Raw genomic sequence first — 26,154 nt, forward strand, 5'->3', positions numbered from 1 at the left:
GGTGGCTCACGCCTGTAATCCCAGCACTTTGGGAGGCCGAGGAGGGCGGATCACTAGGTCAGGAGATCGAGACCATCCTGGCTAACACGATGAAACCCTGTCTCTACTAAAAATACAAAAATTAGCCGGGCGTGGTGGCGGGTGCCTGTAGTCCCAGCTACTCGGGAGGCTGAGGCAGGAGAATGGTGCAAACCCAGGAGGCGGAGCTTGCAGTGAGCTGAGATCACGCCACTGCACTCCAGCCTGGGCCACTCCCTCCTGAAATGCAACTAAAATGAGAGTTAAGGAGAAAACAAGGCATAAATCCACAAAGAGAAGAGCAGCAGACAAAAGCAGATGAGACACAACATTTTGAAGGTTCTAAAACAAACAGACAAGTGGCAACTAACATAAAATATGGCCACCTCTACTTTGTTATGTGCTAACAGAAGCCAAAACACAGCAAGCCAACTCCTGCCACATAAAAATAGACTCAGAAATTGGGGGTAAGAGAGAATTCTAAAGGTGGGGAAAAATCAGAAGAATTAATGGAAAGTCTTCAAAGGGGTCACTAGGCACCCTATCCATGCAGACAGCGACCCTCCCTGATCCTGAAGATGATGGCTCTGGAGACTGGGCGTGGCCACACTACACACAGCTCAAAGTGACAAGCCACACTTAGAAGAATATAGTCCGTGAAAGTCAAATTCTCCATCTTCTTCCTTACTTCTCAGACTCTAGCTCAGAGCAAAGGCATAGTCCCAAGAGGAAAGGTTCACCGATACTGACAACTGGGTGTTCTGTAATGAAAAAGCCAAACTTTGCCTAACACCGTCCAGGGAAGCTCACCAAGAGACAGACTTGAAGCAAACACACAGACTTCCAATCAGCTTTTCAGTACCTCTCTTAAGTAGGAATACAGAGCAAGCATCATCAGTCTGAGCGGAAAAAAATACTGTTTTTCCTCTGCTGTCACATCACAACAATCGACATAGAAGACTTCTGTGACCAAATGTGTGAGGGTTTCTCCCCACATACCAAGCAAGAAATCAATTGTGCAGCAGGCCCATGCATAGTGTCACACATCTGTAATCCCAATACTTTAGGAGGCGAAGGTTGGGGGACCACTTGAGCTCAGGAGTTTGAGACCAGCCTAGGCAACATGGTGAAACCTCATCCATGCAAAAATCAGCGGGGCATGGTGGCACACACCTGTAGTCCCAGCTACCAGGGAGGCTGAGGTAAGAGGACCACTTGAGCCTGGGATGGGGAGGCTGCAGTGAGCCGTGATCACACCACTACATTCCAACCTGGGCAAGAGTGAGACCTGGTCTCAAAAAAAAAAAAAAAAAAAAAAAAATTCTTCAGGGAACACCAACTAGGTGTCCTGCAATTCAACTGTCACACTATCTACCTGGAGATAGCATCAGATCCCACAGGTTGAGGGCTCAGTCCCACAAGACTGCCCACGCTTCAGACACCAGCCACAAGTCAGGGCCTCGGGAACATGTGATCAACTAGCTTTAAGTCAGTGAGAAAGAAAAGCAGCTCAGAGCAATCTGAAGAACATACGGCCGGCAAAATTTAGAAAATGGGTCTTTAGTTACCACAGCCCCAGCCACGCTCAGGGTTAACTGTTTAAAGGGACTTGGGGTTTTTTTAATCTTCCCTTTCCTGTAGTTTCCAGACAAGCTGATAAATTACCAAGACTGTTACTACAAGTTACACAATGTGACCCTCAATCATTTTCTTCATGTTCCTGGAATGTGTGATACAAAGAACAATATACAGCCAACCAATAGTTTATGTTCAACTTAGAAACTGCCCCTATTTTTGCCCTTTAAAATCCCACTTGTAACTGTTGCTACTGGAAGCATATATTCAGGGCAACTTCAATCTATGCTTCCCAGGTTGCTGTCCTCAAATCTGGCCTAAATAAACTCTCTATTTATAGTAATTTTTGCTTTAGTTTCTTTCTTCAGGTCTATTAGAATTCCCACACCTCCCTGTGTTTGATTAATTTGCTAGAGCAGCTCACAAATTTCAGGTAAACAATGACTTATATTTACCAGTTTATTATAAAGGGTATTACAAAGGACACAGATGAAGAGATGTATAGGGCAAGGTGTTAGTGTTCAGGCCTCTCCAGGCACACCACCCTCCCTCCAGGAACCTCCAGGTGTTCAGCTATTCTGGAGGCTCCCCAGACCCAATTCTCTTGGGTTTTTATGGAGGCCTCATTACATTAGCATGATTGATTAAACCAACAGCCATTGGTGATCAACATCACCTTGAACCCCTCTCTCCTTCCTGGAAGGTTGGGGGGCAGACATGAAAGTTCCAGACCTCAAATGCCGCATAGGTGTTTCAGATGACCAGCCCCCATCCTGAAGGGAGTCTGCAGGCCATCAATCAATCATTAGCACACAAAAAGACATCATTTTGGAGATTTTTAAGGATTGTATTAAATTGGAGTTGTAAGGCAAGAAATGAGGTCAAAGACCAAATAAACATTTCACAGTATCACAATCAGACACTGGAGAAAAATCTAGACCATAAAAGATAGAGATTAAAGAAAATAAAATTTTCAAGGAAAAAAAACTCACAAGAATCAGAGACAATGCTGGGTACAAAAGAAAACTTTAAAAATATTACTTTACAGCCGGCCACAGTGGCTCACGCCTGTAATCCCAACACTTTAGGAGGCCGAGGAGAATGGATCACTTGAGGTCAGGAGTTCAAGACCAGCCTGGCCAACATGGTGAAACCCTGTCTCCACTAAAAATACAAAAATTAGCCGGGCGTGGTGGCAGGCTCCTGTAGTCCCAGCTACTCAGGAGGCTGAGGCAGGAGAATCGCTAGAACCAGGGAGGCAGAGGTCTCAGTGAGCCGAGATCATGCCACTGCACTCCAGCCCCGGCAACTGGAGTGAGACTCCATCTCAAAAAAAAAACAAGAATAAAAAGAAATATTCAGAGCTCTCAATTAAAAATAACCAAAATTAAAAATTCAATACAAGAGTTGAAAAGATCAAGATGGAAGAAATCTCTCTGAAATGAAGAGTAAAAAAAAAAAAAAAAAAAAAAAAAGACCAAGAGATGGAAAAAAATTAGAGGATGAGCCTGGAATATAAAATATTCTGCTGTCTGGGCACACTGGCTCACACCTGTTAATCACAGCACTTTGGGAGGCTGAGGCGGGTAGATCACTTGGGGTCAGGAGTTCAAGATGAGCCTGGCCAGTATGGTGAAACCCCACCTCTACTAAAAATACAAAAATTAGCCAGGCATGGTGGCACGCACCTGTAGTCCCAGCTACTCAGCAGGCTGAGGCAGGAGAATCACTTGAACCCGGGAGACAGAGGTTGCAGCGAGCTGAGATCGCACCACTGCATTCCAGCCTGGGCGTCACAGCGAGACTCCATCTCAAAAAAAAATTCTGCTTATAGGAGAATTTCATAAATAAACCACAGAGAAAAGAGCAGAGAAATAATACTATAAAACCATTTCCCGCAACAGGATAACACATTTCTAGATTCAAAAGCTCCAATGACTGTCCAGCATGATGAATTTTAAAAGATTCTCCGTAGGTAGGATGACTGAAATTTCAGAACATCAAGGACAAAGAGGAGAACCTAAAAACTTCCTAAAGAAGAAAGCATATATAAAGGATCAACAATCAGCAAGACACAGGACGTCTAGAGCAAGACCTTCAAAATGCTAAGGGAAAATTATTTCCAAGCCAGAATTCCATACCCAGTCAAATTATTAATCGAGGCCAGGCATGGTGGCTCTTGAGTGTAATCCCAACACTTTGGGAAGCCAAGGTGGGAGAATCGCTTCAGCCCAGGAGTTTGAGACCAACCCAGCAACACAGTGAGACACTCTCAACAAAAAAATAAGAAGTTAGCTGCGCATAGTGGTGCACGCCTGTAGTCCCACCTACTCGGGAGACTGAGGTAGGAAGATCGCTTGAGCCCAGAAGGTAGAAGCACAGTGAGCCGTGAACGATCATGTCACTGCACTCCAGCCTGGGCGAGAGAGTAGGACTCGGTCTTCAACTGGCAGGGGAGGAAATTCCCAGAAAGGCACCTGTGCAGAAGGACTGGGGAGAAAAAAAAAAAAAAAAAACAGTCCAGACTGGAGCAGAACCGAGTACTACAGGGGAGAAAAAAGTAACTGACAAATTTCCTACAAGTTTTTGACTCACTGGTTGATTGAAGAGTTTTACAAGGCAGCAAAAGTCTTCTATGATCAAAAGTCAAAAGATTACATGTAAATCAATAGCAATTTTACCATAGCCACAAAGATAAAATACTTTTTTTTTTTTTTTTGAGATGGAGTCTCACTCCGTCACCCAGGCTGGAGTGCAGTGGCGTGATCTCAGCTCACTGCAACCTCCACCTCCCAGGTTCACCCCATTCTCCTGCCTCAGCCTCCCAAATAGCTGGGACTACAGGCACCCACTACCATGCCCAGGTAGTTTTTTGTATTTTTAGTAGAGACAGGGTTTCACCGTGTTAGCCAGGATGGTCTCAATCTCCTGACCTCATGATCCTCCCAAAGTGCTGGAATTACAGGTGTGAGCCACCACGCCCGGCCAAAATACTATTTAAAAAAGTGCCAAAAAAAGGTGAAAATAGTTGTCTATAGTTTAAAAAGGGGGTGGGCAAGAGATTGATATATATATATTTTTTATTCTAAGGTTGAAAGCACTCTTCGGTTGTTTTTTTGTTTTGTTTTGTTTTTTGAGACGGAGTTTTGCTCTTGTTGCCCAGGCTGGAGTACAGTGGCGCGATCTTGGCTCACTGCACCCATCGCCTTCCAGGTTCAACAGAATCTCCTGCCTCAGCCTCCCAAGTAGCTGGGATTACAGGCGCCTGCCACCACGCACAGCTGATTTTTGTACTTTTAGTACAGACGGGATTTTACCACGTTGGTCAGGCTGGTCTCAAACTCCTGACCTCAGGGGATCCACCCGCCTCAGCCTCCAAAAGTGCTGGGATTACAGGCTTGAGCCACCACGCTCGGCCTATTTGGTCTTTCAATCTATGTACATGTATTATTTTGATAAATGTAAACACGTAAGCAATAACCTGAATTAATTTCAACTACACCAAAACAAAAAACCAACCTAAATTAATCTACCTATTTGAACCTTCCAACAGTGCTCTGCTTTCGTTTTTAAATTGGGGAGAGAAATTTAGAGAGTATCTTTAGAAACTAAAAATCATGAAGTATGATTTTGATCACATTTTGTTTTGTTTTTGTAGAGACAAGGTTTCACTATGTTGCCCAAGCTGGTCTCAAACTCCTGGGCTCAAGGGATTCTTCCATCTCAGCCTCCCAAAGTTCTGGGATTACAGGTGTGAGCCACTGCAGCCAGCCTATCATATGCTTTTGAAAATTCACAGAACCTAGTGTTTGGGTATAAGCTATACAGTTAAAAGACCTATGTTCAGATCCTGACTCAATTGGACAAGTTACGTTTCCAAGCCTGATCTATAAAACGAAAATTCCCACCACCTACCTCATTGGATGTTTGGAAAATTGGGTGAAATAATATATAAGTAGTTGGCATGGTGCCTCACAGTTACTAGAACTCGATAAATGATAGCTGCTTTGACAGCAATTATTACTATTTACTACTATTATTACTATTAATTATTTTGCCCCTTACCAAAATTTGCCTAAAATATTCCAGAACAAGCTTGTCCAACTCATGGCCCCAGCCCAGGTCAGCTTTGAATGCAGCCCAACACAAATTTGTAATCTTTCTTAAAACGCTATGAGATTTTTTTGCAATTTTATTTTTTAGTGCATCAGCTATCATTAGGGTTAGTGTATTTTACGTGTGGCCTTCTTCCAATGTAGCCCAAGAAAGCCAAAAGACTGGACAGCCCTGTGCTAAGAACAAGGACACCAAGCTGCTTCTCAAACGGCTCAGAAGACTTCTGTTTGTTTGCCTTAGCATGCTGCATTTCACACCACTCCATAACTTAATTCAACATTTCGCTATTTATATCCTGGAGCAAAACTGAATGCATAAACTAAAACTCATCAGATAAACACTAAGCCCTAGCTGTTGGTCTCTAGAGAATAAAACACCAGCAAACTAGCTGCAAAAGAACATTATTTTTATGCCAATAAAACCTATGCAAAGCTTTAAAACGCGAGCCATATTCAACAATTTAAATTATTTTAAATTTGAATTTGTATCTCTTTGAAAGCACTGAATCGAAACAGACAACAGCCGAACAAAAAATACTGCCTTTGGAATCTGACAGTTCTAAGCCTGAAGCCTACTTTGCCTTCTACTCACTAGCATGACCTTCAGCAAAATTCTAAACCTCTCTAACCCTCAGTTTTCTTACCTGTATGACAAGGCACAACCAATTACGTCATGGGGTTACTGTGACAATTAAAGGAGATATGTCCAAACAGCCCTGTAGTAGATGGTCCAAAAGTGAGAACTGGCAGGCGCAGTGGCTCACACCTATAATCCCAACACTTTGGGAGGCCAAGGCAGGTGGATCACCTGAGGTCAGGAGTTCGAGACCAGCCTGACCAACATAGTGAAACCCCATCTCTATTAAAAATACAAAAAATTAGCCGAGCATGGTGGCACACGCCTGTAATTCCAGCTATTTCAGGGGCAGAGGCAGGGGACTCCCTTGAACCCGGGAGGCGGAGGTTGCACTGAGCCAAGACTGCGCCATCGCACTCCAGCCTAAGCAACAAGAGTGAAACTCCGTCTCAAAAAAATAAATAAATAAAAAAGTGAGAACTGCTACAATTACATTACTATTTTGTTCCAAAAGCTGGAATTCAGGTTTAACTGTCTACAACTCCTCATGATATCCCAGTTCTCTAGCTCTCTTTAGCTATAAAAGTGGCTTCCTTATGAAAAAGGAAGAAAACTCATCTCTGTTCTTCAAGGGCAACAATGGAGAGTCAAAGAGATGTCACAGGTACATTCTGAAACAGAAGGGAAAGAAGGTTGGGTGACCCATCAACATGTAGAGGTCAGTTCCCACGTGGCATTGGCCATTTCCAGTTGGGAACCACTTCTTGACAACAAGCCTAATACAAGCACCATCAAAGGGCAGACAGGCCAAGAAAGCAAAGAGTCAAGAAAGCCCAACTTTCCGTTTCCATGATCCACTGTGGAAGCAAATATACAACTAACAAAACAACTGGGTCAATTAGCTCCCGCTTTGGGAGCATTTTTAACAGTGTGTTTTGCAGTTTTTGGTAGTTACTGTTATTAATAAGGTAATTCTTTAATTTCTTTAGACAAACAGTAAGACAGAAGGCAAGCAGAGAAAAGGAGAAAGAAAAATATTAATGCAAGCTGAAAAGCATAAGCAAAGCTTTCAGAAAGAGCTGAGAGAAACCTCCACCTTCCCAAGGAGTAACACCACAAGAGTATCTGTCCTCTCTATACCACTGCTGTATACATTTAATCAACTCAGTCCTTGAGAATAGCAGGAAATTTATTTACAGAATGTACCACCGCCTTTAAAATATAATGCTAGGAAAGAACTGCTGTCAGGTTCTGAGTTCTTTTCTGCAGCCTTCTTCAATAAGCATTTACTGACCACCTACAAAGTGCCAAACACTATGCTGTTTATTAGGGAAACCTTGCAACACAGTTTAATTCCTGTCCTCAGGGAGGTAAGTACGAATGGGGAAGAGTCGAGTAAAGAGATCACCACCACAGACAGTAAATACCAGGCACAAAGGAAGCCCAGACAAGCTCCAGTCCTATCAATATCTAGCCAACCAGCCCAGGGTTAGGAACTTTCTGAACCTAGGGAACATTCCTGAGCACCACAATTGAACCGGTCACAGCAGTATTCCCACAGCCCCACAGGTCCTTAGGCAGACACATCCACTGCATGGGCACAGACGCACAGTTGTGTCTGTGCATACATGTTTTGGTCATTAGTTTAGTCAACAAATACTGAGGGCCACACTAAATGGGCAGTTAACAGTGCCAGCTCGGATCCTAATTCCTCATGTGACTTCGGACAAGTCACTTCCTGCATTGGTACTGGTTCATATCAAAGGCCACAGAAGACCTTGGAATATTCTTCCCCTCAGCTGTCAGCCCTCCTCCCTCGGTAGTGGTTCCACCTTTTCCTAAGCACTAAAAATTTAAAGGCTGAGACCATGAGTCAGTATTATTTTGAATTAACCACGTTCCTTTAATTTTTTACAGTGACCACTGCACCTCATTCCTTTCCTCCACCCACCCCGAATCATCGGAAATTTACTATTCGCTCATTTATGAAGCCTTTTCTATGTGAACCGGTCTACATTAGAGATTTAAGCGGGGTGGCGGGTGGCGGGGGGGGATCCCTACGCAAATCCCTGACCTCCGGAGTTTTCAATCTAGTTGAGTAACAGAATCAAACATGAAGAGAGATATGTAAGATAAGGTACACCAAGCACTTATGACTAAAGACATTGCAAGGCCTAGAGCAGGTGAAATGCAGCGGGGGCGGACCGCACCGCGAGGGTAAAGCCTCAATGCCCCCCAGGACTTAAAAAGGGGAGACCTCTGGGCAGGAGAACTGAGAAGGCAAGTTCCCTGGAGCAGAGGGAACAGCAGGGGTGGAGATCGGACGCCGGGAGACCCCAGGCGGCGGGGCCGCAGCACGTCCCGGCAGTCAGACGTGTGGGACACTCCCAAGCAGCCAGAAAGGATGCAAGGCGGAGGCCGCAGTCGGAAAAGGGGGAGGGTCCGCGGGGCCGGAGGGGTGGGGCTCGGGGAAAGGACCGGAGGGGGACGCCGGGGAAGCGATAGGAGGGGGCCTGAGAGGCCGGGGGGGCCCACTGGGAAGGCTCCCGAATGGGCTGCTCTAGGGGAGACTGAGAGGGCGGACCTGGGGAAGGTCAGGGTGGTCCAGGGAGGTGGGCGGACCCGTGGCCAGGAGCGTCAGGGAAAATTAGGGAGTGGGGACACCGGGGAGGTGGCGCGGTGCGGGGTCCCCTCGGAGGGACGCGAGGCTAGGCAGCTCTAAAGGAGAATCTGGAGAGGCGCGGGCCGGAGGGGAAAGGAGTCTGGAATAAACAGGAACACTCACCTACGAACCAGAGCGGAGAACGCCAGAAGCCGCGGCGGTTCCTCGCCTCCTCGCCTTCGACTGCCGCACGTCCGGCGTCCTGGCCGCCGTTCTGACGTCACGCCGCGGCGCACATGCGCGGCGGGCCCCGGCCGGTGGGGCAGGGTGTCTGGGTGGTTTCCTGAGAAACGGAACAGAAGGAGGCAGGGGGCGTGGGTCTCCCAGGAGGTCGGCGCTTCCACTAAAAGGAAGTGTTACAAAGTGAGATCCTGTCTTAAAAATATTAAAAAAAAAAAAAAAAAAAGAATTGTTAGCACCCTAATCTTGGTTTCTAAATACCGCTCTCTAAAAATAGGGCCAAGGCGCCTTAGAGAAATGGGCGACTCTAGGACCCGGGCGCAGAAAGCTCCAGCTGAGCCGAGAGCGTTTTGTAGGCCAGAAAGCTCGAGGTGCTCAAAAAACTGAAGGACCGGGCGTCCAAGGGCACAGGGATCTACCCAGAGAGCTCCCGGGGGCCGCGCCTGGGACAATTTGAGCAACAATATAAAGTACATTGCATTAAGTTAAAACCTAAAGTATAAAACATCCCAGAGCCCGTGCTGATATAAGTACGTGATTAAATAAATGAGGGAGAAGGGATAATCTTCCTTGCAGAGGAATTCTAATAATACCTCATCCAGAGGGGTGTGGTAATCCGTCCGCACCCACCCTGAGTGTGGCCTGTGCCTGGGGACGACCTTTCCAAGAGTACAGTGTGGAAAGAGGGCTGTAGAGCCACTCCACGTAAAAGTCAAAGTGATTAGTCACTGCACTTGCCCTTGACATGATGTGATTAAAAAAAAAAAACCGTGACCTCAGTCTAACTGAAAGATAAACATCAGACAAATCTTATTTGTGGGATATTCCTCAAAACACCTCACCAGTACTCCTCAAACTATCAAGGTAATCAAAACCAAGAAAAAAACTGAGACACTGTCATATGAAACATGGTGATGTAGATAGGATATAAACTTCAAATAAAAGTTTAAGTTTAGGTAATAGTTTTTAGTTATGAGAAATGTATAATGGTTATGTAAGATGTTAACATTAGGAGAAATTGTGTGAAGGGTATACTAGCTTTATAACTTTTTTGTAGTCTAAAATTATTCCAAATGAAAAGTTGGGGGTTTTCTGAAGACAATAGAGGGAACATAAATGTTAGCCAGGTGAGATGGTTCATGCCAGTAATCCCAGAGCTTTGCGAGCCAGAGGCAGGAGGATTGCTTGAGCCCAGAAGTTTGACCTGCAATCAAGCCACTGCATTCCAGCCTAGCAGGGGTTGCGGGGTGGTGCAGGGGTACTGCCTGGAAAGAGGCTTGAGAGAGCCTCCTGGCAACCCCACTCCTAGGGTGCTGAAAATGTTCTATACATTGATCTGAGTGGTGGGTACGTGTGTGTAAGTAAAACTTTATCAAGCTGAACACTATACTTAAGATTTGTACATTTTTGGCCGGGCACGGTGGCTCACGCCTGTAATCCCAGCACTTTGGGAGGCCGAGGCGGGGCAGATCACGAGGTCAGGAGTTTGAGACCAGCCTGACCAACGTGGTGAAACACCGTCTCTACTAAAAATACAAAAAAAAATTAGTCGGGCGTGGTGGCGCGCTTGTAATCCCAGCTACTCAGAGACTAAAAACACAAAAATTAGCCAGGCGTGGTGGCAGGTGCCTGTAGTCCCAGCTACTTGGGAGGCTGAGGCAGGAGAATGGTGTGAACCCGGGAGGCGGACGTTGCAGTGAGCCGAGATAGCGCCACTGCACTCCAGCCTAGGTGACAGAGAGACTCCGTCTAAAAAAAAAAAAAAAAAGAAAGAAAAAAAAAGATTTGTACATTTTTCTGTGTATAAATTATATCTAAATTTAAAAGGGAAAAAAACTTAAAAAAAAACTTTGGAAGAGCCCTATTATTATTGGTCTTCAAAACCCCAAACTCTGCCAATCAGGGCCCCTGTCTTAACCCAGCTCCTCTCTGGGGAAAATAAAAAAAATGCAGGGTAGGGGGTCCTATGATGCCTGCAATCCCATCTTTTGCAAGATATTATGGCCTAGTCAACACAAGAGTTCAGAGATTTGTGTCACATGGGTTTCTTCCTGGTTCCGCTGCTCCTGGATGAGCTCGGGTAAATTGCCGGACATCAACAAGCTTCTGTCAGCCCTCATTAAGGCTATACTAGCCCTGACCACCTTCAGGGTCAGTCTTAGGGATCTTTCAGGGTCTGAGTTTGCAGTATCCAAAAATACACTAACATATTCTCTCTGAGTGATGGGACTGTGGATGACATTTCTTTTTTCTACTTTTCTGCATTTTCCAAGTTTTCTTTCATGAATATGTATCACTTCAACAACAGGAAAAAGTAATATTTGAGGCTGGGTGTGATGGCTCACGCCTATAATCCCAGCGCTTTGGGAGGCCAAGACAGGAGAATCACTTGAGCCCAGGAGTTCAAGACCAGCTTGGGCAACACAGTGGGACACTTTCTCTACAAAAAAATAAAAATAAAAAAATTAGACTGGCATGGTGGCATGCATCTGTAGTCCCAGCTACTTGAGAGGCTGAGAGGGAAGCTTCACTAGACTCCGGGAGGCCAAGGGTGCAGTGAGCCATGATTGTGTCACTGCACTCCAGGTTGAGCAAAAGAATGAGACCCTGCCTCAAAATAATAATAATAATTTTTTTTTTGAGATGGAGTCTCACTGTCACCCAGGCTGGTGTACAGTGGCACAATCTAGGCTCACTGCAACCTCCGCCTCCTAGGTTCAAGCAATTATTCTGCCTCAGCCTCCTGAGTAGCTGGGAATACAGGTGTGCGCCACCACGCCCAGCTATTTATTTTGTATTTTTAGTAGAGACAGGGTTTCACCATGTTGGCCAGGCTGGTTTCAAACTCCCGACCTCATGATCCGCCTGCCTTGGCCTCCCAAAATGCTGGGATTACAGGCGTAAGCCACTGCGCCCAGACAAAAAAAAAGTAATATTTTAATAAAGTTCAGTTTAAGTAGGTGTTCCAGTACCTGGAGGAGGGAGTGTCCCATAACAAGTTTTCTGATTCAGTAAAACTGGCTTTCTGGGCTGGGCGTGGTGGCTCACGCCTGTAATCCTAGCACTTTGGGAGGCCGAGGCAGGCAGATCACTCAAGGTCCAGAGTTTGAGACCAGCCTGGCCAACGTGGTGAAACCCCGTCTCTACTAAAAATACAAAAAAATTAGCCAGGCGTGGTGGCGGGCACCTGTAATCCCAGCTACTTGGGAGGCTGAGGCAGGAGAATAGCTTGAACCCAGGAGGCGGAGGTTGCAGTGAGCTGAGATCGTGCCACTGCACTCCAGCCTGGGCGACTGAGTGAAACTCCAACTCAGAAAAGAAAAAAAAAAAGAAAAGAAAAACTGGCTTCCTGTTCATGTTTATTGAGAAGAGGCCAGGGGAAAGAAGGCTGGGTGCGGGTGAGGACGCCTGCTTTCCAGCCCCCTCCCTATCTGCCTGTTTTGAATGTGCAGCCTCTTGTCTGAAACTGAGAGGGAGAAGTCCAAGAGTTCAAAGAGTTGCACTGGAACTCTGTACCCATCAGTCACCTGTTTCTGTGGCCCTCAACTGGCTCAAACCAAATTACCTGCTGCTAAGCCCCACTCCATTTTTTGCCCAATTACTAGTATGCGTTTCTTTATTGAAGAAAATAAAGTGAGAAGTTCTGGTGGTTAAAAAAGAAATTCCAGGCCAGGCACAATAGCTCACACCTGAAATCCCAACATTTGGAAGGCCGAGGCAGGAGGATCACTTGAGGCCAGAAGTTCAAGACCAACCTGGACAACATAGTGAAACAAAATATACAAAAACATAAGTAAATTTAAAAAAAAAACTCCAAATAGAACATGAAGTAAAATACCATGTCTCCCCTGCTACACCCCACATAATTGGGAATGTGGAGTTTCCAAGGAATAGGAGATAACAGGCACTCTTCCTTTACTTTTTCTTTTTTTTTTTTTGAGACGGAGTCTCGCTCTGTCGCCCAGGCTGGAGGGCAGTGGCACGATCTCGGCTCACTGCAAGCTCCGCCTCCCAGGTTCACACCATTCTCCTGCCTCAGCCTCCCAAGTAGCTGGGACTACACCCGCCAACATGCCCGGCTAATTTTTTGTATTTTTAGTAGAGACAGAGTTTCACCGTGTTAGCCCGGATGGTCTCGATCTCCTGACCTCTTGATCCGCCCGCCTCGGCCTCCCAAAGTGCTGTGATTACAGGCGTGAGCCACAGCGCCTGGCTGAAATTTTTTATATGTATAAAAGTAGCCAAGGTGGTACTTAGGGTGGAACAGTAGGATTTCAGCTGCCCCACAATGTTTACCAACACCCAGGTCCATCCCAAACAGACACGCAGCACTAGGGAGAAGAGCAGGGGCAAGCAATGCAGAGTGCAGCGCAGGAAGCCGTTCCAGCATGCTGGCTGCACCTTTGTTTCTCCTATACGGAAATTTTGGAACTGTCTTTTGGGGTGGGAAACAGTGAGTTTTTGCATGCCTAAATTTTACTTCATTTTGCCCTCAACATCTACTAAGAAGCCATGGCTTTCTTCAGACAGTGGAATCTATTTCTTTCTTTCTTTTTTTTATTTTTTTGAGATGGAGTTTCACTCTTGTTGCCCAGGCTGGAGTGCAATGGCTCGATCTTGGCTCACGGCAACCTCCGCCTCCCAGGTTCAAGCGATTCTCCTGCCTTGGCCTCCCGAGTAGCTGATACTACAGGCACCCACCACGACACCCAACTAATTTTGTATTTTTAGTAGAGACGGGGTTTCCCCAGGTTGGTCAGGCTGGTCTCAAACTGCCGACCTCAGGTGATCCGCCCGCCCTGGCCTCCCAAAGTGCTGGAATTACAGGCATGAGCCACCACGCCCGGCCAAAGACAGTGGAATCCATTTCTTTTGAGGATAGTAGTTAGGGTTTTGCCCACTATAAACAGGAAGCTGCCCATGCACACAAGAATGGGGAAATAAAAAGGGGCACAGCAGTGTTACAGGCAGCCTTGCAGTTAATGTCCTTGTTTACAGGTCTGTTTCTTACCCCCTTCACTCCCTGCTTTGGGTTGCAGCCTTTTCTGCCTATTTCAACCATCCACAGGAAAGTGAGTGCCCTTTCTCCTCCAGCCCACCTGAGACTCTACTGCTACTTCAGTTTGCAGTGTTGCTTATTTACTGTTGAACATCTGTCACCTATTTCACAGGCATCTACGGAGGGACAAAATGAGTTCTTGGCCTCCCATTTTGAATCCGAAGCCCTCAATCCCAAATACGTTCTGTTTGTTTTCTGTTTGTTTGTTTTTGAGATGGAGTCTCGCTCTGTCGCCCAGGCTGGAGTGCAGTGGAGTGATCTCGGCTCACTGAAACCTCCGCTTCCCAGGTTCCAGCAATTCTCCTGCCTCAGCCTCCCGAGTAGCTGAGACTACAAGCACACGCCACCACACCTGGCTAATTTTTGTATTTTTTAGTAGACATGGGGTTTCACCATATTGGCCAGGCTGGTCTCGAACTACTGACCTTGTGATCTGCCTGCCTCAGCCTCCCAATGTGTTGGAATTACAGGCATGAGCCACTGCGCCTGACCTTTCTGTTTTTTATTTCTTGAGACAGGGTCTCACTCTGTTGACTCTGTTGTACAAGCTAGGGTGCAGTGGCATGACCACAGCTCACTGCAGCCTTGAACTCTAGGGCTCAACTGATCCTCTTACCTCAGTCTCCAGAGTAGCTGGGACTAGAGCGTGTGCCACCACACCCAACTAATTGTTTTTAAATTTAATTTTTATTATTATTATTTTTTTGTAGACGGAGTCTCACTCTGTCACCCAGGCTGGAGTGCAGTGGTGTGAGCTCGGCTCACTGCAAGCTCCGCCTCCCGGGTTCACGCCATTCTCCTGGCTCAGCCTCTGGAGTAGCTGCGACTACAGGCGCCCGCCACCATGCCTGGCTAATTTTTTATATTTTTAGTCGAGACGGGGTTTCACCGTGTTAGCCAGGATGGTCTCGATCTCCTGACCTCGTGATCCACCCGCCTCGGCCTCCCAAAGTGCTGGGATTACAGGCGTGAGCCACCGCGCCCGGCTTTACATAACATTCTTACACACAGTTCCATACCTTGGTTTTTTTTCGTTGAATAGTCTACCTTGGAGATAGTTTCCTTTCAGTACATACAAAGTTTCCCCATTTCTTTTTCAAGTTATAGGCTATTTCACTGCATGATGAACCACAGTTTACTCAGTCATTTCCCTAGGTGTGGACACTAGGGTTTGTTTCCAGTATTTTGCTACTATGCACAATGCTACAATTAATAGGTGTGAACTCACTTTATTTCACACATCTATGAGTATCTCTGTAGGCAAACTCCCAGAAGTGCAGTTGTTGAATGAAACATTGTTTGTGCATTTATTTTGACACACATCATCAGATGATCCCCTTTCCCATCCAGCAATGTCTGAGAGTGCCAGCTTCCTGGCAGCCTTACCAATAGCACTGTCAATTTTTTGGATTGACAATCACAGTGAAAACTGCTACCTCAAAGAGTTTTAACTTGCATTTTTCTTTATAGAAGTGAGATTGGATATTTTTCATATGACTAACAGCCAGGCTTAATCCTTTGCTGTGAACTCTCATTTTCCTATGGGGTGGTAGGGCTTTTTATTGTTGACTTCTGGAAGCTTTTGGAATATTAAAGAGATTAGCTTTGTCTATTACATGTGTTGGGACTATTTCTTCCTTGTTAATCGTTTATCTTTTGACTTTGCTTATGGTGCTTTTTGCCGACCAAAGCTTTTCATAGTCATGACTTCTGGATTTAGAGTAATACGTAGAAAAGCCTTCTTTACTCCAATACTAAAAAGGAATTTCCCCATGTTTTCTTCTTGTCCTTTTATCACATTTATATCTTTTTTTTTTTGAGACGGAGTCTTGCTCTGTCGCCCAGGCTGGAGTGCAGTGGCCTGATCTCGGCTCACTGCAACCTCCGCCTCCCGGGTTCAAGAGATTCTCCTGCCTCAGCCTCCCGAGCAGCTGAGATTACAGATGTGCGCCACCACGCGCAGCTAATTTTTGTATTTTTAGTAGAGACGCGGTTTCACTATGTTGGCCAGGCTGGTCTTGAACTCCTGACCTCGTGATCTGCCCGCCTCGGCCTCCTATAGTGCCGGGATTAGAGGCGTGAGCCACCGCGTCCGGCTGTTTTTATTACACGCCTGAGCCACCGCGCCCGGCTGTTTTTATTTTATAAACGACTGAAAAAAGACCAAAGCCAGGCCTCCTCCCTTCCATCACTAATCTTTATTGCAATAACTCCCTCCTTTGTCGTCCTGTACCTAGCTGAGACCAGACGACACCCCAAACACAAACACCAAGACACGCACCTCTTTAATACGAAATAATAAACATACTTCCCCCCGAGAGACCCCCGTGAACTAACCAAATCATTGTAACTATACACTAAACCTTACATAAAAATACTAACATTTGGCCGGGCGCGGTGGCTCACACTTGTAATCCCAGCACTTTGGGAGGCCGACGTGGGTGGATCACCTGAGGTCAGGAGTTCGAGACTGGCCTGACCAACATGGTGAAACCCCGTCTCTACTAATAACAAAAAAATTAGCCAGATGTGGTGGCGGGCGCCTGGAATCTCAGTTACTCAGGAGGCTGAGGCAGGAGAATCGCTTGAACCCGGGAAGCGGAGGTTGCAGTGAGCCAAGATCGCGCCTTGCACTCCAGCCTGGGTGACAAGAGCGAAACTCCGTCTCAAAAAAAAACAAAAAACTCCTAACATTCTAGTACACTTCCCTGAACTCTGTCTATAGAAATGATCCCGCACTTCTACACTTGAAACGCTGACTTGCATTCTCTAAAATCTGCACTCCTGAGCGGGCGCCCCGCAGCCTCCGCACTGGCAAAGGCTCTGTGAGCTAAGCTCCGCCCCGCTCCGACCCCGGGGTGGCGGCCACCCGGGATGTGCTCGACTCCCGGGTGCGGCCTGAGTGGCCCGCGCCCTGGCGTCTGGGCACACACAAAGGTTTCTGCAGCGCGGGACTATCTCAAAATATAAATTAAATACTTTTTTCACAGAGAGTTAATAAAAAAAACTACAGCTATACCCGGCCCTTTCGCCAACCGAGACCTGCCCGCTCCTCGCTCGCGCTCGTCCATCCGGGCGTCTCGAGGGCGCCGGCGGGAGCGAGCACGCTGCGCAGTCACGTGCACGGCGCGCCCCCGGCGCGGCGCGCTCAGGCGGAAGTGAGGTCGGCGGCTCTGGTGGCTGCGCAGCGTCGGCGGGGAGCGCGGGCTGCGGAGAGGCGGGCCGGACCAAGCGGAGCCGAGCGAGCGGGAGCGCGGCGTCCGGGAGGCGGCGGAGACGCGGGGCTCGGAGGGTCAGCCTCTTATCGTAGCAGGTCTCCTCGGCGCGCCCCCCTTGTTTCGCCCCACGGCCAAGCCCGCCGCGGGCCGGCGTGCGCTGGTCACTGAGGCCCAGGTCGCCGCCGCGGCGCGGTGAGTGGGGGCGGGCAGCGGGCGACTGCGCGTCCAGGCCGGAAGTGCGGCGCTTTGTGCGGCCGGCTCGGGGCGGCGCCAAGGTCGGCCCGCGGCTCGGGGTAGCTGGGCGTCTGGACTGGCCTGGGCTGCGCTTTGTGCCGCGGGCAAGGCCGGGCGGTGGCCGGGGGCGGAGCTCGGCCGGACACGTACGCGGGCAGGTGCGGTCCGGGCGGCGCGGGCCTGCCGCCTAGGTGGCCGAGGTGGCTTCGCGGCGCGGGGCGTTCTCGTAAAGGTCGGGGTCACGGCCGTCAGGAATGCGAGCGTGAAACCCGGGGGCAGAGCTTTGTGACAATAGTCATTTCCAATGTGTAACTGCTCACTTTGTCTACCCACGAAGTAAAGATTTTTTTTTTTTTTTTGCTTGGCGGAATCTGAGCGTTCTCCTTCCAGCTTGAAGAGGCACGATTTAAATTACAGGCTTTTAAGATTTCCTTCAGAAAGGACGTTTCGTGGCCCAGCCTGGGTTAACTTTGTAAAAAGAGTGCAGTGCACCTTTACGACGTCCACAAATAAGGGTATTTCTGTTTTATAGTGTACGTGAACATGAAGTGTGCATCTCATGGGCTGTTTGAGTTAATGTTTAATCATTAAAGTCAAACAAGAATATTTTGCGGTGTTTTCGCATGCAAGGAAGCTTTACAAATAAAAAGGTTTATATAGTTTCCACTCCTTAAACTTTCAGGTCATCCTTGTGTAATTTGAGATCACTTTTCTCAAATACTATGGATGAAAGATTCTAGATTAAATAAAACTTTTTGGTTTTGGCAAAAACAGGGACACATTTTTAAGCTCTTGTAGATAAAGAAGGAGTGGGTTATTTTTGCTTTGACAGCCAAGATTTGAGCAGTGGAAGGCTATTCTAATTTTGAAGCTAGTGTTGCAGAAATTGTGAAGATCTTGCTTCTCTTTGTCTTCACAAAGCAGGCTTACTTTGGTGGAGTGTTGGCATATGTTACTCATGTAACATTTTGGAATGTTTCTGCATACCAGAAAGCTTTAAAATGAATTAAAATTAGTTGTGATTTTGACTAAATGAAAGTTAAGATCTCGTAGAAGGCGGCCTGTAGACTTTAAGAGTTGGAGCCTGCTTTCTTTGGGTTCTCCTGGGTGTTCCCTGTGCAGCAGTCACTGGAAATGCCCAAGCAGGTAGTTCTCTTCTTCCTGACTCCTGCACTTAGGAATAGTGGAAGAATTAGGCTGTGTGTATGAGTTAAGTGCCTGGAACCTAAAAGGAGGAAGGAAGCAGCCCAGGTCTTCTTATCAGATCTTAATATATTTGTTAGGAAGTAAGAGCAGTGTAATGCCATAGAAGTAGAGGATAAGAATTGAAAAAAATCTACAGTGCGATTTAAAATTTTTTTAAATAGGTTCCGTAGTTTAAAGGGAAATTATACCAAAGTTGTCTTATTTAGACAGTTTCTTTTCCTGGATCAATTGAATACTTTTTTTTTTTTTTTTTTGAGACGGAGTCTCCCTCTGTTGCCCAGACTGGAGTGCAGTGGCGCCATCTCAGCTCACTGCAAGCTCCGCCTCCCGGATTCACGCCAGTCTTTGCCTCAGCCTCCCAAGTAGCTGGGACTGCAGGCGCCCGCCACCACGCCCGGCTAATTTTTTTGTATTTTTTTTTTTTTTTTAGTAGAGACGGGGTTTCACCGTGTTAGCCAGGATGGTGTCAATCTCCTGACCTCGTGATCTGCCCGCCTCGGCCTCCCAAAGTGCTGGGATTACAGGCGTGAGCCACCGCGCCCGGCCGAGCACAATTTTAAAAGAACAGTACACCAGCGTAATAGAGTAATAGTTTTTTCATGCCTTGTGTCCAGTCTGTTAAGTCTGTCTGATTGTACTGTGCAGAAATACATGAATTCCTTCCAGTAAAATGCAAACGCAAACCTTGGTAATGAAGGTAAAGTTTGGGGGAGAGAACTTCTTTTCTTTTTCTTTTTTTTTTCTTTTTTTTTTTTTGTGAAACGGAGTGTCGCTCTGTCGCCCAGGCTGGAATGCAATGGCGCGATCGCGGCTCACTGCAACCTCCGCCTCCCGGGCTCAAGGGATTCTCCTGTCTCAGCCTCCCGAGTAGCTGGGATTACAGGCACGCACCCACTGCGCCCAGCTAATTTTTGCATTTTTAGTAGAGACGGGGTTTTACCATGTTGCCCAGTCTGGTCTTGAACTTCTGACCTCAGGTGGTCCACCTACGTCGGCCTCCCAAAGTGCTGGAGCCACCACCGCGCCCGGCCTATATGCTTTATTATTTATTTATTTATTTATTTATTTTTTGAGATAGTTTTGCCCTGTCGCCCAGGCTGGAGTGCAGTGGAGTGATCTCGGCTCACTGCAACCTCCTCCTTCCAGGTTCAAGTGATTCTCTTGCCTCAGCCTCCCAAGTAGCTGGGATTACAGGCGCATGCCACCCTGCCCAGGTAATGTTTGTGTTTTTAGTAGAGATGGGGTCTCATCTCACTATGTTGGCCCAGCTGGTCTCGAACTCTTGACCTCAAGTGATCCACCCGCGTTGGCCTCCCACAGTGCTGGGATTACAGGCGTGAGCCACCGTGTCCAGCCTCTTTTTTAAAAATATATTTTTGTCCAGGCATGGTGGCTCACGCCTGTAATCCCTGCACTTTGGGAGGCCGAGGCCAGCGTATCACGAGGTCAGGTGATCAAGACCATCCTGGCTAACATGGTGAAACCCCGTCTCTACTAAAAATACAAAAATATTAGCCGGGCATGGTGGCAGGCAACTGTAGTCCCAGCCACTGGGGAGGCTGAGGCAGGAGAATGGTGTGAACCCGGGAGGTGGAGCTTGCAGCGAGCCGAGATTGTGCCACTGCTCTCCAGCCTGGGCGACAAAGCGAGACTCCATCTCAAACAAAAAATACGTATATATTTTATATATATATATTAAATTTGTAGAGATGGGAGTCTCACTGTATTGCCCAGGCTGATCTCAAACTTCTGGACTCAAGCAGTCCTCCTGCCTCAGCCTCCCAAAGCACTGGTGTTACAGGCACTTACCACCATGTCTACAAGCTCTTGTTGATGTTGCCAGACATTACTGAGAATTTCCAATGTTGATTTTTCTGAGTATTGTATCTTGTATATTGGTGTTTCTGAGAGTGAATCTAAACCTCTTGAAATTAGGTTTGTTGATATAAAATTTTAAAGGCCTCGTGTTATAGTATTTCATACTTAGTGCTCTGTGTGGAACTTTGTTTAGAGATGGTATGTTTCCAAACTAAGAAAAAATAGTATAGTGATAGGTCTTTTTTTTTTTTTGAGACAGAGTCTCGCTCTGTCGCCCAGGCTGGAGTGCAGTGGCGCTGTCTGGGCTCGTTGCGAGCCCTGCCTCCCGGGTTCACGCCGTTCTCCGGCCTCAGCCTCCCGAGTAGCTGGGTACAGGCGCCCACCACCGTGCCCGGCTAATTTTTTTTTTTTTTTTTTTTTTTGTATTTTTAGTAGAGACGGGGTTTCACTATGGTCTCGATCTCCTGACCTCGTATCCACCCTCATCGGCCTCCCAAAGTGCTGGGATTACAGGCGTGAGCCACCATGCCCAGCCAGGTCTGTCTTTTTTTTTTTTTCGTGAGATGGAGTCTCGCTCTGTTGCCCAGACTGGAGTGCAGTGGCGCCATCTCGGCTCACTGCAAGCTCCGCCTTCCGGGTTCACGCCGTTCTCCTGCCTCAGCCTCCCCAAGTAGTTGTGACTACAGGCGCCCGCCACCACGCCTGGCTAATTTTTTTTTGTATTTTTTTTAGTAGAGACGGGTTCCACCGTGTTAGCCAGGATGGTCTCGATCTCCTGACCTCGTGATCCGCCCACCTCGGCCTGCCAAAGTGCTGGGATTACAGGCGTGAGCCACTGCGCCCAGCCAGGTCTTTCATTTTAAAGATAGACTTTTCTTCTGATTATGATTTGATTTTCAAGTTAGGAATTTTTGCTGTCATCTTTTTAAAGGTAATCTGACATTTGTCTATTCTAACGCAGGTGTCAAACCACCCATAAGAATTCTGACAGTTGAGTCATTTCAAATGGGAAACTAAAAATGTGGTAAGCTCGGCCCGGTGCGGTGGCTCATGCCTGTAATCCCAGCACTTTGGGAGGCCAAGACTGGTGGATCACCTGCGGTTGGAAGTTCGAGACCAACCTGACCAACATGGATAAACCCTGTCTCTACTAAAAATACAAAATTAGATGGGTGTGGTGGCACATGCCTGTAATCCCAGCTACTCAGGAGGCTGAGGCAGGAGAATTGCTTGAACCCGGGAGTCAGAGGTTGCAGTGAGCTGAGATTGTGCCGTTGCCCTCCAGCCTGGGCAACAAAAGTGAAAACTCCGTCTCAAAAAAAAAAAAAAAGTGGTACTCTGTAGATCCAGCCTTGGGTTTGGGTTTCTTAGTCCACAGCAAATTAGACTGGAAAGTTGGTGGTTGCAGAGAGATTTTAGTGGCACTAACATTTCAGGTAGATTGGTGATGGTGTGTTTTTTCTTTAGTTTTGCATTATGCAAAATTGAAAATGCGGCAATATAGTGCACAACCTTATATGCAACATCTTGATGTAAAGATTGTTAGCATTTTGTTGTATTTGCTCTTTTTGTAGAAATATTTTAAAGTATAGATGTATCATTTTCAACTTTATATACTTTATTGTGTCTTTACAAATTTATGTAATTATACATAATCACAGTACTGTTATCAGGATTAAACATAATTGTTTCATACCAGCTGATACCCAGTATTCAGTCGTGTCCCAGATATCTTTAAACTCTATTTACAGTTGTTTCAGTCTAAATCGAGTCCAAACAAAATTCAGCTATTGCTTTTATGTCTATATCTATTTTAATCTAGAACTCTGGCCTTCCTCCTCTCCCGCCCCTTTTTTCCCCCCACCATTGCCTTATTGAAGAAACTGGGTCATTTGTCCTCTGGAATGTCCCACTTTTGGGGTTTGTCTGATTGTTTCATGGTGTCTTTCAGCATATTCCCTCCTACTCCTGCCTTTTTTGTAAACTGGAAGTCAGATGTAAAGATTCCATTTGATTTTTTTTTTCCCCCAGACGGAGTCTTGCTCTGTCGCCCCAGCTGGAGTGCAGTGGTGTGATTTCAGCTCACTGCAGCTTCTACCTCCCAGGTTCAAGCAGTTCTCATGCCTCAGCCTCCCAAGTAGCTGGGATTACAAGTGTGTGCCACCACACACAGCTAATTTTTGTATTTTTAGCAGAGATGGGGTTTCACCATGTTGCCCAGGCTGTTCTCCAACGCCTGGCCTCAAGCGATCCGCCCTCATCGGCCTCCCAAAGTGCTGGGATTACAGGAATGAGCCACTGCAACCAGCCAAGTAGAGTTTTATTATTATTGGTCTAGGCTATAAGTCAGGTCGTTATGGAAGGAGAGCCTCCTAACATCCTTCAATACTTCATTTGAGTTTGCAGTTTTTGGCTGTTAGGAATAATGCTGTTATAAATGTTCATGTCCAACTGTAGGTGTAGCATGTGTTTTCACTTCCCTTGGGTATGTACCTAGGAGTGGAATTGTGGGGTCATGTGGTAACTCTGTTTACCTCAGAGTTGCTCAGGAGCTTCTTTGCCTACCAGAGGACATCTCCACTCAGCCCATATTTAAGGGTCTCCACCTGGTGGTTGTACCTAAGCTATGTCTCCACAATCATCTATTACTGATTCCCTACATAGAGCCTAAGCTCCAAACAAACTCAATTGCTTAATGTTCCTAAACTGCATCTTGCTTTTTCTCATTTCTGAGGCTGATTTGATCCTATCCATTGTTTATTGGAAATGCTGCCCTTTAATTATTATTATTACTGTTTTTTCAGACGGAGTCTTGCTCTGTTGCCCAGGCTGGAGTGCAGTGGCACGATCTCAGCTCACTGCAACCTCTGCCTCCCAGATTCAGGTGATTCTCCTGCCTCAGCCTCCTGTGTAGCTGGGATTACAGGTGCCTGCCAACATGTCTGGCTAATTTTTGTTGTATTTTTAGTAGAGATGGGGTTTCACCATGTTGGCTAGGCTGGTCTCCAACTCCTGACCTCAAGTGAACCTCTCACCTCAGCCTCCGAAAGTACTGGGATTACAGGCATGAGCCACTGTGCCCAGCCTAATGCTGCCCTTTAATCAAGTTTTTCCTATTTCTTCCCTCCCCCACAGAATTTTTGCTCTCCCCTCTCAGCCCTCAGAACACTTTATTCTCTTGTGACTCTTAACACTTGTTGCTTTGTATCAAGAAGTATTCATACTTTTAATCTTATCATGTATATGTCTGCACTGTCCAATACAATGGCTGTCACCTACCTAGGACTGTTGAAGTTAATTAAACTAAAAATTCAGTTACCATATTTGGACAGTACAGACAGGTTTTCATCTTTGTTTTTGAGATAGGGTCTTGTTCCATTGTCTAGGCTGGACTGCAGTGATACGATCATAGCTCACTGCAGCCTCGAACTCCCGGACTCAACTGATCTCAAGTAGCTGGGACCACAGGTGTGCACCGCCACATCCAGCTGATCTTTTTACTTTTTGTAGAAACAGGGTCTTGCCATATTGCCAGGGCTTGTTTCCATCTTTGTGAACAGTTCTGTTGGACAGCGCTTTTCCAGATTGTAAAACTCAGAAGAGATTGTGACTTGCCATTTTGTTTTCTCTGTGGCCTTTGTGTAGTGCTTTGCTTATCTGGAATTCAATTAAGAAATAAAAATTAGCTCCTGGCACAGAAGAAAGAAAGAACATTTGGGAAATATTTGCTTCTTGAGAGATGATAGTTGAACCAGAGAAGTAGGTGAAGTATTTGCAGACCTCCACAAGTTCTTGGTTGCAGATCCGCCAAGCATGGGTTAAAAGTACAGGGGAATAGGGATTGGCAGTTGCTAGTATGTTTATTCCTAAACTATAGGGTAAGACACACAATTGATTCTCCTGCCTACCTGCTATGCCTTTGTATACTTGTTTTCTCCCTACTCTGAACTGTAGGCCTGCACTGTCCAGTATAGTAACCACTAGCCACATGTGACTACTTATGTTGAAGTTAAATAAAGCTAAAAGATCAATCTCACAGTAGCCTCATTTAGCCTTATTTTTCAGGTGCTCAGCACTCTTGGCAGGCGGCTGCTGTAGGGGACAGCACAGATAGAGAAGGATGTGGTCATTGTACAAAGTTTATTGGTCATTGCTGGTCAAGACCTATCACGTAGCTGTAGTTGTGAATGGCATGACAAATTTGGCATTTGGATTTGGTTTAGAAGTTTAAAAAAATTAGATAATTCAGGTAATGGATGTTTTAGTTACTAAAGTTGCCAGTTTATTCCTAATTTAATCCAGAACTTCCTGTTACAGAGGCTAAGGATGTGACCTAATATTTTCTACTACAGGATTGCTTGATTGTGAATATTCTGAGTCAAATGAGCTGAAAATTTGAAGTGATTTCTTTTTGTACTTTGTCTTTGTAATGGATTTTGACACCTAGAGTGTTCTGAAAGGCATTTGTTTTTTAGAAAGTCGGTAGGTAGTTGCACTTATTTTGTACCAGATGTTGTTATTGATGCTGGAGATATTGCCTTTAAACAGAACCAAGTGCATATTCCCTGCTTGTTTTGGCTACATTCTAAATGGGGATGTGGGGAAGGCAGACATAAAATGCACATTTTGTGTTTTGTTACTTATTACATGTGTTTCAGAGGTGGAAGCTTGTTACATTGCCCAGGCTGGTCTTGAACTCCTGGCCTCAAGCGATGCTCCCACAGTGCTGGGAATACAGGCATGAGCCATTGTACTCAGCCTAAAAATAGACTTTTTTTAGGTCTAGCAGTTTTAGGTTCACAGCATAATTGAGCAGAAGGTACAGAGAGTTCCCATATACCCCCCTACCCCCACACATGCTGTTTCAAATCTTAAAGATCACCTTAATCTTTATAACCACATACATCAGTGAATGATTTACCAGATGAGGAATAGTGAAAGCTCACACTTTAATACACTGCATTTTAGGAGGCCAAGGCGGGAGGATCACTTGAACTCAGGAGTTTAAGACCAGCCTGAGTGACATAGTGAGACTCTGTCTCTACTAAAAATGAGCCAGATGTGGCGATGCACACCTGTAGTCCTGGCTACTCTGGAGGCTGAGGTGGGAAGATCACTTAAACTTGGGTGATCAAGTCTGCAGTGAGCTATGACTGACAGAGCGAGACCACGTCTAAAAAATAAATAAATAAATAAAAGTAAATAATACCCTGGATAAGATTCAGAGGAGCTTACTAGAGAGCTGAATGGGAATCAGTTCCCAACAGTAATTCTGTTGGGGAGGGGTAAAGTCCTGGTTGTGGCTGTGCAAGTTCTTGAACTTGTCGGGAAAAAGAAAGATTGATGGATGATAAAACATTGAATGGATTCATAGAAGTGCTGGACTGTAACCAATTAGTCTTTCTTAGGAAAAAAAATTTAACAAGTTTTTAAAGAAATACAGGAAACTAGAGTGGCATGGTGGCACACACCTGTAGTCCCATCTACTCGGG

General features: G+C 46.2%; 2 protein-coding genes across 17 annotated transcripts in view; one reads left to right on the forward strand and one right to left on the reverse strand.

Moving 5' to 3' along the window:
* Window positions 1-17,327, reverse strand: part of PLEKHB2 (pleckstrin homology domain containing B2) — a 57,334-nt gene extending 40,007 nt beyond the window's left edge. The window contains exons 1-2 of one of the 10 annotated variants that reach the window (XM_009237594.4): window positions 17,206-17,327; window positions 9,071-9,322 (exon numbers count right to left, since the gene is read on the reverse strand). The gene's annotated coding sequence lies outside the window, so the exon portion shown is untranslated. 10 annotated transcript variants of the gene reach the window in all.
* Window positions 17,320-26,154, forward strand: part of FAM168B (family with sequence similarity 168 member B) — a 45,393-nt gene continuing 36,558 nt past the window's right edge. The window contains exon 1 of one of the 7 annotated variants that reach the window (XM_024243306.3): window positions 17,320-17,596. The gene's annotated coding sequence lies outside the window, so the exon portion shown is untranslated. Of the gene's footprint in view, window positions 17,597-17,630; window positions 19,542-26,154 lie in introns of those variants that run through there. The other 6 variants (XM_024243309.3, XM_024243307.3, XM_024243311.3 and 3 more) reach the window with 6 other exon arrangements.

This window comes from Pongo abelii, chromosome 11 (assembly GCF_028885655.2).
Source record: "Pongo abelii isolate AG06213 chromosome 11, NHGRI_mPonAbe1-v2.0_pri, whole genome shotgun sequence".
In the NCBI taxonomy this organism is placed as follows: domain Eukaryota; kingdom Metazoa; phylum Chordata; class Mammalia; order Primates; family Hominidae; genus Pongo; species Pongo abelii.